This window comes from Gopherus evgoodei, chromosome 19 (genome assembly GCF_007399415.2).
Source record: "Gopherus evgoodei ecotype Sinaloan lineage chromosome 19, rGopEvg1_v1.p, whole genome shotgun sequence".
NCBI lineage: Eukaryota > Metazoa > Chordata > Testudines > Testudinidae > Gopherus > Gopherus evgoodei.
Window position 1 is genome coordinate 13,703,387 of NC_044340.1, and position 13,657 is coordinate 13,717,043.

General features: G+C 41.0%; 1 long non-coding RNA gene across 3 annotated transcripts in view; it reads left to right on the forward strand.

The window, feature by feature from the left end:
• The window catches only part of LOC115637154, a 113,130-nt gene that overhangs the window by 73,838 nt on the left and 25,635 nt on the right, over positions 1–13,657 (forward strand). For all 3 annotated transcript variants that reach the window (XR_003997178.1, XR_003997176.1, XR_003997177.1), the window contains one exon: positions 12,340–12,421. This is a non-coding gene — a long non-coding RNA (uncharacterized LOC115637154). The remainder of the gene's footprint in view (positions 1–12,339; positions 12,422–13,657) is intronic.

Here is a 13,657-nt window from a genome sequence, read left to right on the forward strand (position 1 = left end):
CTGAGCCTGATGAGAGGCCCATTTAGAGGAAAACGAGATTTTCTGAGTAGAATTGAATGCCTGCTTTCACAGACTGCTGCTTGAGCTGTCTGCTTTGCTTTTAAGGAAAAGAGGCATACCAATGCCCGTGTTTGTTTGGAGCACTTTCACAATCAATGTATGTGTGTGTAAGTGTGTGTGTGTGTGTGTGTGTGTGCAAGAGAGAGAGAGAATGCACGTGCAATTCTATATCGATTGAGATCGGTGGAAATTAACAACATTAACAAGTTACTTGAGGATTATTTTGGGGGTTCAAAAATATTTCATGTTGCTGGATATTGTGTAGAATCACATAAGTGAGTGCTTAGCACTTTACCATCATTGGGGTATCAGTTAGTACAGATCCATTGACTTCGCTGGAGCAGCTCCAGTTTACACCAGGAGGGTCTGGTCTAAAGCTGATTGCGAATTTTTCGACACAACATTTTTGGTTGGAAAATGCCAGTTCGTTGAAACTTTTTGTGGGAAAGGATCTAGTTTCAAGCAAGTTTTCAAGCATAAGTGCTGGAACAATGGGTGTTGGGGATGCATCAGCACCCCCTGGCTTGAAGCAGTTTCCATCATATAAAGGGTTTACAGCAGGAGTCAGCAACATTTCAGAAGTGGTGTACCAAGTCTTCACATATTCACTCTGATTTAAGGTTTTATGTGCCAGTAATATATTTTAATCTTTTTAGAAGGTCTCTTTCTATTAGTCTATAATATACAACTAAACTATTGTTGTATGTAAAGTAAATAAAGTGTTTTAAATGTTTAAGAAGCTTCATTTAAAATTAAATTAAAATGCAGAGCCCCCCAGACCGGTGGCCAGGACCCGGGCAGTGTGAGTGCCACTGAAAATCAGCTTGTGTGCTGCCTTCGGCACGTGTGCCATAGGTTGCCTACCCCTGGTTTACAGTTTGGTTCAATGGCTCCCAGCACCCCAAATATACACATTGTTCCAGCTACCCTGTTTTCAACTTGAAAAATTTTTGCAAAAAAGTTTCACGATTAGCAAAATGTTTTCATTTTGACTCTTCCAAAATGACAAATCCAGTTTGAAATGACTTGTCCTTTGGACACTGAAGCTATGGGAATTTTGATGTCATTGACTTTTTTTTTTTAACCAAATTTTCAGTTTGCGAAAAGTTTTGCTACTTTTACTTGCTGTCCTGATTTGGGATGGGAAAAATTTTTGTATGATGGGAAAACTGCTTCTTGCCCAGCTCTAATCTGTTCCATTAGCTAGTTAATCCTGCTAACCATATTTGGGAGGTAAGACGGTGTTAATAGGGCCATTGACAGATAGTGAGACAGGGTACAGGGAAGTTAAGGGACTTGCTGAAGTCGTACAGTGAGTCTCCAAGCCAGCTAGTATTAGGATGTGGGAGCCCTTAGGCCCCCAAACACCCTCTGTGCTCAGTCCCTTGCTGTTTCTCAAATTAGAACTGGAAAGGCCATCTGACTCCTCCTTTCCAAGGATAAGATTGTTCCCTTCTATGCTACAGAGCTGCTATAAATCAGGAGATAATTCCATGAAGTCAGTGGGCTTGACTTTCCATTGCTTTGGAAGTTATTAAAACTTGTGTAAAATGGGCCAGGCCCTCAGCTGGTCTAAATCAGCTGAACTTCACTGACAGTCATGGAGCTACGCTGATGTACACCAGCTGTGGAACGGCCCAGCGAGTGAAAAGTGGTGTGAATGGTACTTTGTTAGTGATTTAGGCCCTAATTTCGCTGGTGTACATGACAGCATAAGGGGCACGGCGGAGTCAAACAGGCAGGGGCGTTTATTTGGCATCCGTGTTCAGGTTGGCATTGTACCCATACATAACTCCCTACTGAAGCAGGCTGCTTCTACTGGGAGGAGGAACAAGAGGAATATGGGAGAATGGAGAGCATGTGCTAGTGATCAGGAGTGCAGTGCTTAAGCACAGAGACAACACCCCCTGACTACATCCACCCTGGTTTAGATTCTGAAGTTCAGGGTGCACAGGGTTTGCAGTGTGTCAGTTCTAAGAAAGGCCAGGATTAGGGTGACAGTGTTTGTGCTCTCTCTTTCCCCCTCCTAGCCATAATAATAATTTGAGGGATATGTGTAGCCTGATATCAGTTTTACCCACTGGGCCAAATTCAGCCCTGAATAAACCAGTGTGACTCCAACATCGACTTCAGAGGAGTTCCAATTGCTTATTCCAGGACTGAAATTAGGTTCTTTTGCTTGAAATGTTTTAAATCATGTCCATCATGATGATTAGCTGTCCTGTAAGAAACCACTCTGCCCCGTGATAGAAGGATGGTGGCTGGACTGGAACTCGAGATCTTAGCTCCTGGGACTCGAGATCTTAGCTCAGTTCTCAGCACTGCCACAGTCTCCCTGTGACACCTTTGGCAACCCATGTGATCTCTCTGCCTCAGTTTCCAGACATCTGATTGTACGTTGAATCTTTCTCTAACACCTTTTGTCTGTCTTGTCTATTTGGAAGGTAAGCCCTTTTGGCCAAGGACTATCTCTTATTATACATATGCCCAGCATTTAGCACAACGGGGTCCCAAACTTAGTTAGGGCCACTGGTTGCTCTTCTAATGCTAATAATAATATTGTACCCTCTCTTTTTCCTGTATGTGTAGAATAGACTTCATAAGCTCTAATACATTTACTGCATTTGTATGTTGTCTGTCCAGTCTGGAGTGAAAAAGAGCTCCCCTCTCTGATTTTCTGTTATTTTCTAAGAAGCAACCACAAATAATCTCTCATATTGTGTTGTGTGAGGAAAATGCACCAGGACTAAAAACTGAATGTAATTCTCCTTTTAAACTGTTAGCAACTGTGAAACATAAAATCTCTGTCCAGGTTAAAAAAAAAAAGTCTAGTAGTCATAGCAACAGCAGAACAGCTATTTATTTTTGGATTTCCATTTGCACTGAGTTATTTAACACATTGAAAATCAATTTGTAATAAACAGAAATTCGTTGAGAGGGTTTTGTATTTGTTTTTAAATTGAACAATACCAGGGTTGAGTTACTTTAGCCTGGAGAAAATAAAAGGGATAAAATAGAAACCTCTGTTTCTTTCAGTGGCTTTTCTTCTTCCCACAAATGTGTGCACTGAGGGGAGTGTGGGAGGGTGAGAACATGACTAATATGTGTATTTGCTGCCTGGTGGAGAAACCTTAGTGGATAAAGCTGAGTGGAGGTTTAAGCACAGTGAAGCTATCAGCCATCAGAAATGGATGCTCATTTTGGCCCATGCTTGATTATTTGCACACACCTTCTGCCAAGTTGATATACACAGCCAGTGCTGGATGGCTTTTGCTGCTGTGACTATCAGAGAGAGTCAGGGAGTGATAAAGGTGAGAGATAGCAGGGACAGTTGTACTGTGTCCCCTAGCTTGGGGAAGCTCCCAAATGTCTGTAACTGGAGTGAAATGGGAGGGGGTAGGGCACCAGTGAAAATGGAGTACCAGGGCCCCACATTTCTTTCAGTGGGCCTTGGCCCTAGGCAGTGAACAATAACCACTGGTAACTTCTTGCTTTCGACCTCTGAGGGTCCAGTCATTGGTGTGCTAAGCTGGCAAGAATTAAAATGAGGACATACACGGCACAGTGTGTATAACTAATTAGTGTGCAGATGTGCTACTGCCCTCTTCTGGGCAGAATGAAAATTACTCAACTGCACATCATAGGCTCTGTAGTGCCAATAGATTCCCCTTTAGCTCGAGTGGCAAAAGCCTGTGCAATAATAACAACACATTTTAAACTTTAATGACATTTCCTATCAAAATTTAAATTTTGGGGCTGACGGAAAGAATTTTCATGAAATTTTTCACCTGTTTTTCAGCCATCACTAACTAATACTTAGCCCTTCTATAGTCTTTTAATTTTTTCATACAAAGATCTCAAAGGGCTTTATAAAGGTGGGTAAATATCTTGAGTTTAAAGATGGGGAGACTGTCTCTTACATAGTTGTTTGAGGCTGATTCCAAGCATTTCAGATGTGGCCAGCAGCTTTGGATACTTCAGTTTTTGGGTTTCCATCTTAAGACACCTGGGGCCTGATTTTCCAAAGTGCGAATCACCCACAGATCCAGCTGAAATCAATGCTCAGCTTCTCTAATACTCTCAAGTTGGGTGCAGAAGAATGGTGGTGCCCCAAATCAGTGGCCACTTGTGAAAATATTGGCCTAACTAACTTGCTGAAGACCATATAGTGAAACAACAGGAGAGGGGACAATAGAATCGAGGAGTCCTAACTCTGCCTAGTGCTCTGTATGGATTATTCTATTCTATTCTCACTCCATTGCCTGCTAGTAAATCACCTTTTATAGTTTATAGTTAGGAGCTATGCTAAACTCTGGCTATGTCTACATTTGAGCTGGGAGGTGTGATCCCCAGGTTGTGTGGATGTACCCAAGCTAGCGCACTAAAAATAGCAGTGTAGCTGCAGTAGTAAAGGCAGCATCTCAGGCTAGAAACCCAAGCACAAACCTGCCCAGACCCCAGGGTATGTACTCAGGCAGCTACCTGCCCCTGCTATCCTGGCTCCACGGCTGTTTTTAGCATGCTAGCTCAAGCAGAGCTAGTGCAGGTACCTCTTCATGTGCTGGAAATCAGACCTCCCAGATCAAATGTTAGATGTAGCCTCCGTGATATTGATTCATAAGGGATTTGCCACGTGTGTCGAATTTTGGTGTAAAACGTCTGTTTTCCAACCAGATGTAGTCTGTTCATCTGTGAATTTCACCTTCCCTTTGAGTTTCATCTTCCACCACTCTCCTGAACTCAGTCAGAGTTTGACCTTGCCCAAGCAGAATCAAGCCTTGGGCCAACTTTTGAAAGGCTGGAAAATGTGGGTGTTTAAGGTAGGATTTGTAGAATCAAGCAAAATTGGAAGCTGAATAATAGGGAGCAAAACTAGACACACAACTGTGGAGGGAGCCTGAGTAGTTCTGTGATTGGTTACAAAAGCATCATTGCTTTATCATGTTGCTCCAAAGGTTGTTCCCTCTCTGTGTCATGTTCCCTGTGATAGATTTAGATGACTAAGATTGATGACTGTAAAAGAAATAGTATTAATGACACATTATATAAGGCTCATTAAAAATTGTGAGTATGACAGATAGTTGGGAAGTCATCAGTCGTTTTCTTTTTCTATTAATATGCATTTCCTTGGCCCAGGCTTGGACTGTATTCAAGAAATGTGTGACAAGAGGCCAGCAGCAGACCAGAGAAGGCTTTTTGCAATTTAGCAGGTTTGAGCTGAAAAAAAAATGTGCATTTTGCTTTTGGATTGGACATTTTGGCATAAAGTGAGCTTAGGTTTGCATTTCTTAATAAAATCAGACCTGGTTCCAGGTCAAATCCTGAGCTGGTATAAATCAGAGTGTGGTTCCATAGAATTCAGTGGAGCTTTGTTGATTTACATCAGTTGAGGATCAGGCTTGGGAATAATATTGAAGTGGAGGGAACTCAACAAAAACCCAGCCTCCAGCCATAAACGCTAAGTGGACAAGGCCTAAACATTATTAAAAGCAACTATATCCCTTCAGGGCAGGTTTGCTTTATAATGCTTTCTTGATTACACTTCCCCAAAGCTGGGAAAAGTGAATAGTGGTCTGATTATCCATGGACCATGATCTAAATCGGGATGAAACTGTTCCCATTGTAAGTGAATGATGAACTTTGCATATTCATAGGAAAGGAAGAGTCACAGAGCTGCTTGGGGCCTGATCCAAAATCTACTGAAGTCAATGGGAGTCTTTGTTTTGGCTCTTCCTGTGATCCACATTACGATATATGACTGTGAAAGATTTGTTATATATATATTTAAAAAAAAACTTGAGGAAGCTTCTGTAATATTGACAATTTAAATGATCACAGCCCAAAATTGCTGCACAAGGTACACCGAAAAAAGCCTAGATAGCCAGATCAATGACTTCAAGTTCAGAATAGGTAGCCAGAGGAGCTGAAAAAGAAAGCGACAAAAACGCTATTTCCATGCAAATATCCAGAATAAGAACATAAGCAATAGAAGAGGCCAGACGTATAATATATTAGCAGAATTGTTTCCAATTGGTAAAAAAAAAATCAGAGAGGTGTCGAAATCCTTTTATGTAATGCTTCTGTGGGGAAAGACATTGATAGCTTCACTCATATTAAGTACCCATTGACTTTAATAGGACTTCATATAGAGTAAAGGCATTGCTTACTGTGAGCATTAGAATCGGGCTGTTGGTGGATAGAGTCACAGAGAATCAGACTTTGCATAAGGATTTGTTTTGGCAAATACACTTTATGGAGGGCCACACTTGCTTAGTATTGTCAGCATACCATAGACTGTTAAAACAAATGCACAGCATGCGTTTGTCTCATGATTCAGCTATGACAGACTTTTCTCCCAGCTTTTTAATTAGCACTCATTTACTAAGCATTAAACCATCTTGTCCTTTAACATAAAGATCACCCCTAGGAGCCACACATCCAAAATATAATTGCACCTAGTAATTCTGATGCTTCAACAGTTCAGACTAAAATATTGATGGTAATATTCCAGTGTTGTTGGATTGGTTTTTTTTTCTGAGCACATTTACTAATCTTTTAAATATATCTGTGTCATAAACTTTAATACAAACTCCAAATCCAGTTTGGCAGTAAAAATGTAGTGGTTTGGGATTATGCTAATCAGTCAAAAGCATTTCAAGCAGATTTCTATTTTCAAAGATGAAAGAGGCAGTTAACATAAAGTATTGTAAATACAAAATTATGATGGATCTACATTGGTGATTGAGGAACCTCAAAAAAGGGGAGGGGAGGGCTAGATTATTAACTTGTAAATCCAGAGTAACGCTACTGATTTGCACCAGATTCTGTCTTCATGGCAACTAAAAGTTTCATGAAACCTGTAGTAGGAATAGAATCAACACTGAGATGTGTCCCAGAAATTGCAAATGGATATGTAAATCCAATTTTAAAATGGGGGAAATTATTGGAACAGGAAGTTACACTTAAACCCTAGTCTCTTGAATAGCAGTCAATGGCCAACTCTTCTGTTTGTGTGTTGGAGGAGGAGGACCACTAAAAAGTGCATAGTAGAGATACAGAATTTGGTCCTGAATTTATACAGGATCTGATGGTTGCTGGAGGGAATTCAATGGAGAAAGCATATTTCTGCTCATTTGAGAGGGATTCCCTAAATTACAGAGAGTTGCGCCACAGATTACTGAATTAATTGATAAATAAATAACTGACCTTCATTCATCCTTAACATTGACCTTCTATCTCTTAGTGGTTCTGTTGGGACTCCCAGGAAAGAATTATTGTCTTTTGAAAAGCATCAAATGAATTTCACATCTTCTAGTCTCAAACAGTTGGTCTTTGGCTCAATTATGGAGAAAGGGTAGAACTCTTAGCTACAGAATCAGGCGGCCTTATTCTCACACAGCAAGTCACAAGGGGCTCTCACTGAAATCAAGGTGAGTTATCTGTAGTTTATGCAGTGTGAGTGGGAGCCTGTATTTTGTAGGATGAGCAGTCTCCTGGTTGTGGACAAAATGATGAATGATGAAAGAAAAGGGGGAAGCCACCTTGAATGGTTTGGTGTGTGGTTCAGATGCAGACAAAATGACTCTAGAGAGAGAAGGCTGAGACCTAGCAAATATTCCTTTATTGTGATACAAAGTATTCTTTGGTTACGTATTTGCAGATCAACACACTCTTGCCTTGATGTTCTTGAGATATTCCTGCGTGTTTCATGAAGCAGTTTGCTGCATCGACCTGTTATGTTTTCAGTTGGTCTGTAAGCTCACCCACTAGATTATTCTTGTAGTTTTATCCCATGTTCTACCTGTTGTATCTCGCATTGTTCTCCCTGTTTTCTTTGATGAAAAATTAAATAGGCTTGTGAAGTTGGTAACTCTGCACCCTACCAGTTTGCCTCAACTTCTGTCCTGGAGGGACCCTTTCATCGACAATGGGACATAGTCCAGCCTTTCTTCCCATTTGGCCTTTGGCTTCTCTGGCAAGGCTGCCAAGAAGGATACACATTGTGATCATAGTGTTGACCTGTACCCAGTAGGAACTGGAGTGAGACCATCATTTCATTTCATATAGGTCTCCAGGGATAATCAGATGAAGATGACTGTTCATAGGTGTGGCTTGAATTTGAATTAGTGTCTTAAAATGAGTTTCCTTATCCCATTGCCCATAATGCTTGTTGTGTGTTACTCCAGTTTGCCCCTCAGAAAAGATAATGCACAACCAGTTAGTGACCACCCAGGACTATTCTACTTTGGCTGGTTGCCATTTTTTCTGGCAAGTGTACAGCTCATGTCTTGAACTGTGCCAGACATACTGTTTGTGGTTCATTTTCTGCTCTGAGCTTGGCTGCTCAACAAGGCTATATATACACCAGTTGTATTCATGTTACATGCAGTCTGACACTCACTAGATAGTCTTGGGTGTAACAAGGCACCCACTGCTATACAACTTGTGTTGGAAGCCAGAAGAGCTGGTGGTGAATCCCATGCCTTCCTTTCTTCTGAGAGTCTTCAAGTTTCTTTTTGGCACGTAGATGCAATCAGGCACAAGATACTTATACTGCCAAGGTTTCTTGCGAAATAGATGACATTTATATTATTATACAGTTTACTGCTCTGAACATACCATTGCCATGCCCTCATAGCCCAGGGCAGGTTCTAATCAGCTTGTGTGTAGGCACCAGGCCATCTGAAAGGCTAAGCATGAGTAGAGACAATTTGTGCATCAGCTGTGAGCGTTGAGCGAACATGATTTCCAGCGGAGGGCATCCAAATGCATTTGCATCCTGAGCGTGCATTTCTGTGGTTTAACAGAGACACGCCAGCGCTAAGTATCTTACATTTTAAATAAAACCAATATCTATTCTGCAGCCATAGCAGGTGGTCTTCATTCTACAGGTCAGATCCTCAGCTGGTGTAAATTGGAGTAGCTCCATTGAAGTCTATGGAACTGCACTGGTTTACATCTGCTGATTTCCTTTTATTCCTTCACAAGGAAATTGTGATCTAGAACTTAGCACATGAGACTAGGAATCAGGACTCCTGCATTCTAGTCACAGTTCTGTCACTGACTTACCAGCTGACCTCGGGAAAGTCACTTTTTAACTTCTGTGTCTTGCTTTATCTAATTGTTAAATGGGAATAATAATACTTACCTACCTCATGGGGCAATTTGCTGTTGGCCCAAGTTTGTAATCATTGAGCTCATTGGATAAAAGCTTTGAGATCATTGTATAAAAGAAACTGTCTGGGTGCAAATATTATTTCTTTAGAAACATTTGTGACCCTTCTGAGTATAATCTGTACTAATCAGCAGGTGGTTTATGTCCAGCCAATGGCCTCATATCTAAAGAAATAACATAGAGCACAAATCTTCTGGTTAGCCCTTGGACCTGATTCTGTTCTTACTGTAAATCAACAGTAGCTCCATTGAAAGAGGTTATCCTGATATAAAACTGGTGTAAGTACAAAGAGAGTCAATCCTAGTGGACCTGATTCTGATCTCAGTTTCAGCAGTGTAATTTTACTGGCTTCAGTTGAGTTGACACTGATTTACGTCTGTATAAAAGGCATCAGCATCAGGCACATTATTGCTATGTTGCTTACCGAAGTTCATTGTTTATCCTTAGATTCATTATAAAAATAAAATTCCAGGTGTATCTAATTATTTAAGAAGCCTTTAAAGTTCACCAGCCATGAAATTTGGATCCAGACACTATGTGGATCCTGGGGTTTGATTTAGACCATTATAAATCTCTTTCTCGGTATGATGCCCATCAATGCAGTATTGGAGCACTGCACCTATGTTACTGAATTTATCCTCACAAAAACCGCTGTTGTAGGAAAGTAGTATGATCTCTACTCTACAGACGGGAAATGGAAGCACAGAGGGCCTAAGGGCCCAGATTTGTAAAGGTAATTAGGTACCCTGGATTCTAAAAAGCTTTTGGGAATCCCACTAGGCAACTATCTGCCAGGGGCGGCTTCAGGCCACAGCACGCCAAGCGTGTGCTTGGGGCGGCAAGCAGCGGGGGGTGCTCTGCCAGCGCAGCGAGGGCGGCAGGCAGGCTGCCTCCGGTGGTTTGCCTGCGGAGGATCCACTGGTCCTGCGGCTTTGGAGGACCTCCCGCAGGCATGAAGCCGCGGGACCAGCAGACCCTCAGCAGGCAAACCGCTGGAGGCAGCCTGCCTGCCGTGCTTGGGGCGGCAAAATCCCTAGGGCCGCCCCTGCTATCTGCATTTCTGGGCTCCTAAATATCTTTACAAATCTGGCCCTAAGGTACTTGACCATAGTCACCTAGGAAATCTGCCGTGAATTCATAGCTCTGTCATTCATCGCATAGTCCCAATCCAGTGCCTTAACCAGAAACAAATGCAAATAAAAAAGTTACGTGTGAAATTTGAATCCAAATTCAGCCTCCGAGTTCTGAACAGCCCTAAAGGTTGGAGAGTATTTTGACCAATCTCTTGTTTCATTTTAATTGATTCACAGTAAACTACAATGATCTGTGTAGTAAGCAGCAGCTGCTTTTTAACCTATTTCAAAGATGGGTTGGGAGTAGGGGCAGGTAGGGGATAGAGAGGATGCCTACACAGAGACACTCATTGCAGAATAGGCCCTCTCCTGTAACTGTCTCATCAGGTACTACAGTGGTGTTGTGTGTCACTTCTAAGTGTTGCCTATTATCCAATGATGCAGTTAAGAAAAAAATCAGGAAAGAGAGTTTACAAATTTGTATTTAATATGAGACTTTGTTCCAGCTATTCTTCTCCTGATAGTGCAGAAAATACACTGTTTGATCTCCTGCATTAAATCGAATATCCTCGTTTGATACCATTTCCTTTTTCTTTCTCCCTCTACTTTCCTTTACACTGTCATTTAGTTTGATTTTTCCTTCGCAGTTCATATTTTTCTGGCCAGAGTTTCACGAAAGATTGCCCAATTTGCATTACATTGCATGTAACAAATTGCAATTGCAAGCTTCTGAATTTACAAGTGCAAATGGTGCTTGCATGGGAAAACGGGGTACTTTCTGTGTGCAAAAGGGGCAGGTACAAATTTGGAAGCTGTATGGAAGTTCTGCTGACTATTTGGCCCCTGCCATTCTATAAGCATGTGATAATTTTCTTTCAAACAGGGGTTTTTATTCACAGTAGAATACACATTAAATATGTGCTGTACCATCATCTACCCTTGGGCATAACAAATAGTGACATTTGTAGAACAGAAGTATACTGATGTTATATTGTAAATGTGTTACATTTAATAAGAATTAAAGTTTTTTTAAAAAGAGGAGGAGGATAATTTTCTAGAGTCAAATTCAGGGAATATTGATTTGATCTAATTGCTGTTTTCATGTAAGTGTGTAATTGAAACCAATCACGCTATTCAAAGCAATGTATACACCAGAGGTAGGCAACCTATGGCACATATGCCAAAGGTGGCACGCAAGCTGATTTTCAGTGGCACTCATACTGCCCAGGTCTTGGCCACCAGTCTGGGGGCTCTGTATTTTGATTTAATTTTAAATGAAGCTTCTTAAACATTTTAAAAACCTTATTTACTTTACATACAACAATAGTTTAGTTATATATTAAGATACCTTCTAAAAACATTAAAATGTATTACTGGCACGTGAAACCTTAAATCAGAGTGAATAAATGAAGACTCGGCACACCACTTCTGAAAGATTGCCGACCCCTGGTATACACAGTATTAATTAGGGTCTTGGGGCCTGATCCAAAGCCCATTTAAGTTGGTGGGTGCCTTTCTTTTGACTTCAACGAGTATTGGATCATACCCTAGAAGAGATGATAAAGATCCTGTGATTTAAGACTAAACCAACACGAGCTAAGGGATGGGAGCTTCTGAGGTTTAATTTTGGCTTCTGCTGCTGACACATTGGCCTCACACAGGTCATTTCTGCTTTCTGTCTCACTTCACCTGTCTGTAATCTCTCTCTCTCACTTCACCGTTCGCTTTGAACATATACCTGGGCTATAAGAAAGCTGTGTATTGTTACTGGAGATTTGGCATCTTCAACACACGTGTACATGCACGCTATTTCCCCTGAAAAAAATGATTGTTTTTGGTATGGAAGATAGGAAAATGATCTAGTCTGTAGCTTGTGCAAATTGTTGCAGTGTCATTGACCTCACTGGAGCTGCACAGTTTTACACCATCTGAGGATCTGGCCCTAAGATAGTGTCATAAGACTCTGTCAGCTCCAGTTATAAACCATTCACAATGCTTGAGTTGAACTTTGATTCATTTTCCTCCATTTAGGTGGATGTCAGATTTCAACAGCATAGAGCAAAGGAGTGGGGAAAAGAGAGGTGTGTTTTTAAGCAGGCCAATAGAATGAAATGTAAGTAAATTAGTTTTCCAGTAAATATATCCTGTAATAATAATAATTTCGTGGCATATTATTTTTATGTAATGGAGGAAATGGTGGAATATGCATATGGAAATACCATTAAAGTTTAAAGAAGACACACAGCTGCTTGCATCTAAAATATAGGGTCTGATTCTCCACTCACTTCAATCAGCTTTATGCTGGTGTATCTTTACTATCTTCAGCAGAGTTAGTCTTGACTTACACTAACATAAACTAGAGGAGAATCAGGCCCAGCAAGTTCTGAAGTAAGGCCCCTGATTCACTGATCTACTTAAGTAGATGATGGATTTTAAATAGGACTGGCTTGAAAACAGCTATTCTGTTTCGTTAGGAAATTTCAAGATTTTGGCATTTTCTTTTTTCCAAAGTGGAACCCTGAGACTTGATGAATTTGTTTGAGAAGGGGAGAGAGAGCCCAAACCAACCCAAAATTTCCAAGTGGTTTGGGCACTCACCTGTGATGTAGAAGGTACCCTAAGACCATGATCTGCCTGATTTGAGGAAGGGATGTGTACCTGGCTCTTACACATTGCAGGTGAGTGACTGAACCGTTTGGCTGTTCTAGGGTGGGTCTCTCTCTCTCTCTCTCAAATTACATCCTGGTCTGGAGAAACCTTCCCAACATTTTCATTGAAACTGATACACATCTGTGAAACATTTTTCGTTTTGACAGAATGGCATTTTCTGATGGGAAAAATAGTTTTGTTGACATTTTTTCAACCAGTTCTATCTATAAGTCCACATGTAGTTCTGCTGAAGTCAACTGGACCATGTACATGCTTAAAGTTAGCTTAAATACACTGATGAACTGGGGGCTATGAGAATTGATGGGCCTAATGCTGTAAGGTGCTGTGGACCTATACCTTTCATTGATTTGAAGCCCCTAGTGGGTAAGCTTCCATGGGCTACAACCATCAACCTAAAACAGTTGCATAGTACGGCAAGTCTCCGAAGCATTGCTGTTGGTGGAGAAATTAATGGAAAAGAGGTAAATTATAAATTGTACATTGTATATAATATATTAGTGGTTTAGGCTGGATTGTCTCATCATTCAGAAACTAGAGTGAATGAGCACAGCTTGTCAGGGTTTGACATTGCCAGTTCATCTCCAGCTCTCCCCATTTAATCATATTCTGGAGCTCCCTCAACAGAAATGTGGGAGGGGGCAGGTTTTTTTCTCTCTATGATATAGATCCACATCTACTA